Source organism: Acipenser ruthenus, chromosome 24 (genome assembly GCF_902713425.1).
Source record: "Acipenser ruthenus chromosome 24, fAciRut3.2 maternal haplotype, whole genome shotgun sequence".
Taxonomy (NCBI): domain Eukaryota; kingdom Metazoa; phylum Chordata; class Actinopteri; order Acipenseriformes; family Acipenseridae; genus Acipenser; species Acipenser ruthenus.
Window position 1 is genome coordinate 24,697,971 of NC_081212.1, and position 6,000 is coordinate 24,703,970.

The following is a 6,000-nucleotide window of genomic DNA, read 5'->3' on the forward strand; positions in this document are numbered from 1 at the left end:
GATGTCTCTTGGGGAGTGGGGTTGGGTGGTAGGTTTTCTGTTGAACATTCTTGCCACCTTGTTATTACTGCTTGTTTTGTGGAGTAGACAGTTTTAAATGCGTGCCGAGGTGTCTGTAGGGGTTTAGTTTATAAAAGTGCTGCTGGATTGTCAAACATTATCTGCACTTCTTTGCCTCGGAATAGAAGAGGGAAGCAGGTAGGAGGAGGAGGAATGCTGCTCTCTGGACTAACGCAATTGTTATAGCGTCTTAAAGCAAACCCTGTGGTATTAAATCAACAGTAAAACTAAAATGCCTTCACTTGTTTGCTTTTTAACTCATCTGTATGGATTGTTATGTCATGTTTTACCAAACTGAAACAGACCATTTGGCTCGATGTAATTGTGCAGCTCAGTCCTACATAGGAACAAATAAAATAAACATACATTTATTTAGTGCTTGACAATTTTGTTAAATACTTAATAGTCAATGAGAGGCCAGTCAATGTGAGGGGGAAACGGCAGCAACCCCTGGTTACAACTAAAACTGGAGAAACCTGCTTACAAGGAATAGCAAAGGGATCTTGATTGCTTTTCAACATGCAAGTTCTCCCAGGAGTTTTTTTTTTCCCCGATTAGTCCCCACTTTGCCACCTTTTGGGAGGTCTTGGTTTTCTCTATTTTTTTTTGATAAAAAATCTGCCCAGTTATGTTGTTATGATCTTACAGGCCTGCAGCATTAAGTCATGTTTTCTCTTAATGACAATTACCTTATCCCCACTTTGTCGTAAAGGAAGCCTGAGATTGGGCTTCTAAGTAAAAGGGAAAATAAAATGACATAGGATTCAGTTCATATATGATGCCACTGGGCAAATCAAGTTCTGCAAATCACATCATGGCAATCATAGCACTGCAGTCCTGATTTTTTCTTAAGAATAAAAATCATTGAGCTGTAACCATCACAGCACTGAGCAGGGGAACATAACTATTATGTGCTTTGGTTCCCAACCAACCAACCTGCCCACTTATCATTCCAAGCTGAGCGTCTGTCACATCACGCAGCTTGTTGAGCTCGTCTTCTTCATACTAGGAAATAATGATAGGCACCTTCCAAAACACAGCCTTCGAAAAGAAAATGAATGTCTTTGGGTGAGACCTGCTGCATAAAAACATTTATTTTGAATTGGAAAACATTTCTATATTTAAAAATAAAACACAGTGGGTACATAAGCAATTGAGATTGAGATTCATATCGAGTCATATCCATAGGATGATTACGTCTGCTGCTTGTGTGACTGTCATTTGCGTAGGAAGGAGGGTTTTAGAGCCACTATCCGCTCCTGCACTTGAAATAGCAGCTGCCCTGCTTGTATTGGTGAGGTCAATGTCAACTCATTAGCAACGGCTCCTTTCGTCTCTGAAAACATTGCTTCCTGGGCTACCAGGTACGAAACAAGCCATTTTACTAACTTTGACGGTCCCAGAGCCACTGTGAATAACTGAGGATGCCAAGTCTAAAGGTGAAGGTCTGGGTGGATACAACTTTTTTCACTTTTTAATATCTAGAGTAGAAGTGGCAGAATCGCACTAAATGTTCATTCTCCTCACCTTCATCATGTCTGGCAATTATAATAGTCTGCTCAATGTGCTGCACATAGTTATTCTTTTCAATAAATTCCAAGTTTGTTAAAGGCTTCTGTCGAAGATTTTAATCATATTCCCCTTGCTCTGCGTCCTTCATCAAATCCAATCTAGATTTCACGCATTGTTTAACCCTCGCAATGTTAACCACCACAGTTTCTAATTTAGATGGAAATCAAATCCACATTGCATTTCCTGCTGCACTTTCTCAATTACAAAGGTTCCCAGATTTCTGATCACGCGTTTGGTAGCCTTTAGACTTCAGAATATGTATAAACACCCTTTTGTGCAAAGGTCATTTTTGAGGTCAATCATACAGGAAATATAGCATTTTCCACTGTACTAAAAAGCTATTTATCCAGACAATCAGGAACATGCTTGTTCTTCAATATGTTTGCTTGTCTCATTAGGCATAATGAAAAATCTAACATGACACTTGTGGCATGGTTTATTAACACCCACTTCTCTTTATCTCTTTAGAGAAGAGTGTTTTATATGCTAGCACGGAATGTAAAGCAAGCTACAATGAAACATGATTAAAAACAAAAAAAAAGCAAAATATGGCAGGCTTATTTAATTCCTATTTTTATTTTTATACAGAGCTAACAAAATAATTCCAATGCTGCACATATGAGGCCTCCTCGCATTCTACTTAAAGTCACATGGTTTGGGAGATTTTTTAAGAACTCAAACTCTCAGAAGCTTCATGCTTTGGTTCTCCTATCAGTAACCATTCGCTGCTTTTCTATGAATTAAATATTTCTGTGTTCCTTCATCTAGAGATATACAGGAATGAGGCTGAAGTGCAGCATTGAAATATCTGCAGGAATGCAATGGCAGTTTGCAGGTCAATACATGTATGGCCATCTAGTGGTGATCTCAACTAAGCACAACAATAAATAGCACTGTACATGCAGTTAAAGAACTGAGAGAATTAACTAAGTGAATTAACTGATTGTGCTTCAGAAAGTCGAGTAAAACCTGCTGAATACTGTTACGTTAACATACCACTTTGTAGTTTTCAATATAATTAATGACTAAAACTGAAAAACAGTGACAAAATCTAACATGAAATAATGTACTACTGTGCTAGTATGGTTTCCAGTAGCCTGTTGCTATATCATTTTGTAGTTTCTTTGACTACATAGCACAAACTTCCAAACTCACATTCTCTTTTTAAAGGCTTTGTAATCATTATTACTCAGCCATTATTTTTACCCTAGAATATCTTGGATACAAAATGATCTGCTGTAAAACGATTTTAAAATTGTTCTAATTATAAACATCTGCAAGGATAGGTCTTTCTTCAAAAACAACGGTGCATATACTAGAAAGGAGTTTTTAGCTTAGATAATTGCTCACCGATAGTTTTCAGCTATAAACAGAAACACTGGCCTGTCTATAAAGTGCAGTGTTTGTTTTTTTGCTAAGTCAGTCAGGACGTAGGGAACTGCTGTCCTAACAACATGAGCTGCTCCTCAGTACTGCAGTTCCCTAACTGGGGTCAGGTACTCCTGTGTTACAAATGCACCATGTGCTTTCTTCTAGTTACAGTATTAGAGTTTCTTTCTAAACCTGTACCAGCAGCCTTTTGACCAGTATTTAGTTGTTTTTCAATACAAATCAATAATAAAGGAACCCTGAATAATATAATTGTCTAAAACCAAATGACCATTGCCTTTGGTGACCTGTTCATTTCACTCACTATACTGCATTTGTGCATGTGGTAACAGAAACATTAGGTGCAATATTTTCCCTGCAGTAACTGGCATGTCATAGCCAATGCTTCAGTAAATCCTATTTCAAAGGCACTTGCTGGTATTGGTTTGGTGGTTTCCTGTTTCTGATCCAATAGTGTACAGCACAACTAATGCATCAGTGACTGCCTTTGATTAACAAGTTTACAGGTCGCATAGTTCAAAGTATCTGAAATTGTAATGGGCGGATTTTCGCGGCAAAGAGAAATGTGATTTGTAGTTCGTATTGAGTCTTCTCCTTGATTTATGAGGCATATTATACGAAGTGACAGCACTGCCATTTCTGTCTGTAATTACTAAATGCTATCAATTGCTTCGAGACCTTGCACACCCATTCTGGAGAAGATAAGATGGAAATTGGTACTGCTTAAGGTTCCTATGTACCTTTCAGAAAAAAAATATGAGAAGAATCTGCAAGGATTTTGGGTATCTCATCTGGCACTCGGAAGCAATGGTAAAATGACACTTTGGAAATCCACACATTTCTGGCTGCAGCCATATAAATACTGTATCCTTCTTTGAAAGTGCAAATTTCAAAAGGATTGGATTTCATGATAAAAAGAAACTGCCTGAAAGAAGATAATTGGTTCATGATTTTAAAAAATCCACAACCTTTCCTTCCCATGTTCATCTTTCATGTTAATTACTTTTTGTGTAACCAACGAGACTACCATTAACATTTTTAATTTGTAAAATACATACATAGCTTTTTTTATAATGTTAAAAATCTTTTACATTTGGATGAGGAATAGAGGGGCTAAGGTTGAATAGAAGGTATTCAGAAATATTGCGATCCATTTAGGATCCTTGATGCAATTACAACCTTTGAGCAACGGGTGGCACTGTGTGCCAATATAATCTGCCAATAGAAGTGAAAAAATATGCATTCATGGATAAATATCAAGCCAGAAGGAAAGGGGAGAGGTAGTGTGAGACAAATGACCATTAAGCAGATGTTATGACCGGCTGTTTATTTTTTTTTGGATCGGTTACACTTCTCTTCCTATAATTCTATGCTCTCAATCATTCCTTGCCCTTCTCTCTGCTTTATCACCTTTATCACATTTTCTTGAGAGGATGTCTTGGTAAAACAGTGGACCCATTTTTCAGGTTGAAAGTGGTAGCAATAGTGTGAGAGGTGCACTACAAACAAACAACAGGACTGGGTCATTCAGAGTTCATGCACACATTTCACAGAAATGCAATGTGATATAAAAAGATTGATTTTGGTTTGTGGTTGTCATAAGATCTCATAAGTAGGCAAGGTTTTTTTTCCCCCCTTTAATAAATGTCTATTTCTGCCTCAGTCTTTTCTACAAATGCCCAGAGGCATCGTCTCGGAGGAACGTGGACATGTATAAACAAACAGCATCATCTATTCTGCTGACCAAGGATTCCATGAAGTCCATTACAGCCTGAAGCCACATTTATCTTGTGCTAATTCTTACTAGGATTTGTGACCCTCCCCCATCACAAATCCCAGTCATAATTATAACAAACTAAATTATTCAATGGAAGCAAAGTCTGGCAGTACAATACTTTCATCGTGTAATGCTCCAGGCTCTTTGAAAAAACACTCGGTTTCTGAAATCCAATTTTTGCAAACCCTTCAACTTAATTTTTGCAGATATCATTTGGATAGCTGACTAATGAAAAAAAAGAATGAATCCCTCCTGATGGAAACAGAGCCTGTTTATTAACTGAGGTTACACAGTCATGTATGGCTAATCTTTCTAATCCTTGTAGGGTATGCTATACCCTCTGTGGTATTTACTGTGGGGTAAAAAGTTGGAATCAAATACAGTAGAAGTAACTGCTATATATTTTAATGAGTGTTATATAATAAATTATAAAATGTGCTGTGGTTTATTAAATGGCAGCTAGGCATGTGAAGAAAAAAAAGAAAAAAAATTCAGATTCAACTACTTTCCCCTTTAAGGTGTCTTTCTTTACCTTTAATTTCAATTACGTTTTTGTAGCCATTTCTAACTACAACCAGAATTGCGTCTGTAAATGCATAAGCATGCTTTCTGTTTGCTGTTGTCTCTACTAATACCTTGAAGACAATGGCTACTTTGTTCAGCACTACATATTGCAAGTCCTTTACTATTTGAAAACAAAGCGAGGTGAGCATCTGCAGCTTTTATAAATGAGAGAATGCTCTGCCTCCCATAACAAAAGGCTCTGACAGAAGACAACATGCCAGAGTGATCGCCAGATAACTGGGCCTGAACCCAAATGACAGCAGTCTGTCATTATTCCTGGTAGAGATACTACCTGCCATGAGTAAATGGCCCACCTTCTGCTGAACAGATTTATATCAACCAGAGAAGCCATCCTTCACTGGTTAATAATACCCTGCAATATTAAAGCGCTTCTCTCTTTCAGCAGTGTATTGGGCTGTAGCAGAATGGCTTGTTTTTCTATTCCTTATCAGAGCAATGGCATGTCAAAGGATGATTTATTAAAAGCCAACAGCATCTAGTGGCGGCTGCTTAAAGATATAAAGCATAGACAAAAAGGCTATGAAGTGTTTAAACAATAAGGTATGAGTAAGGAGTTGGAGGACAATATATTTTCATTGTAAAAGCTGCACAATAAAACTTTTTTTTAGGTACCAATA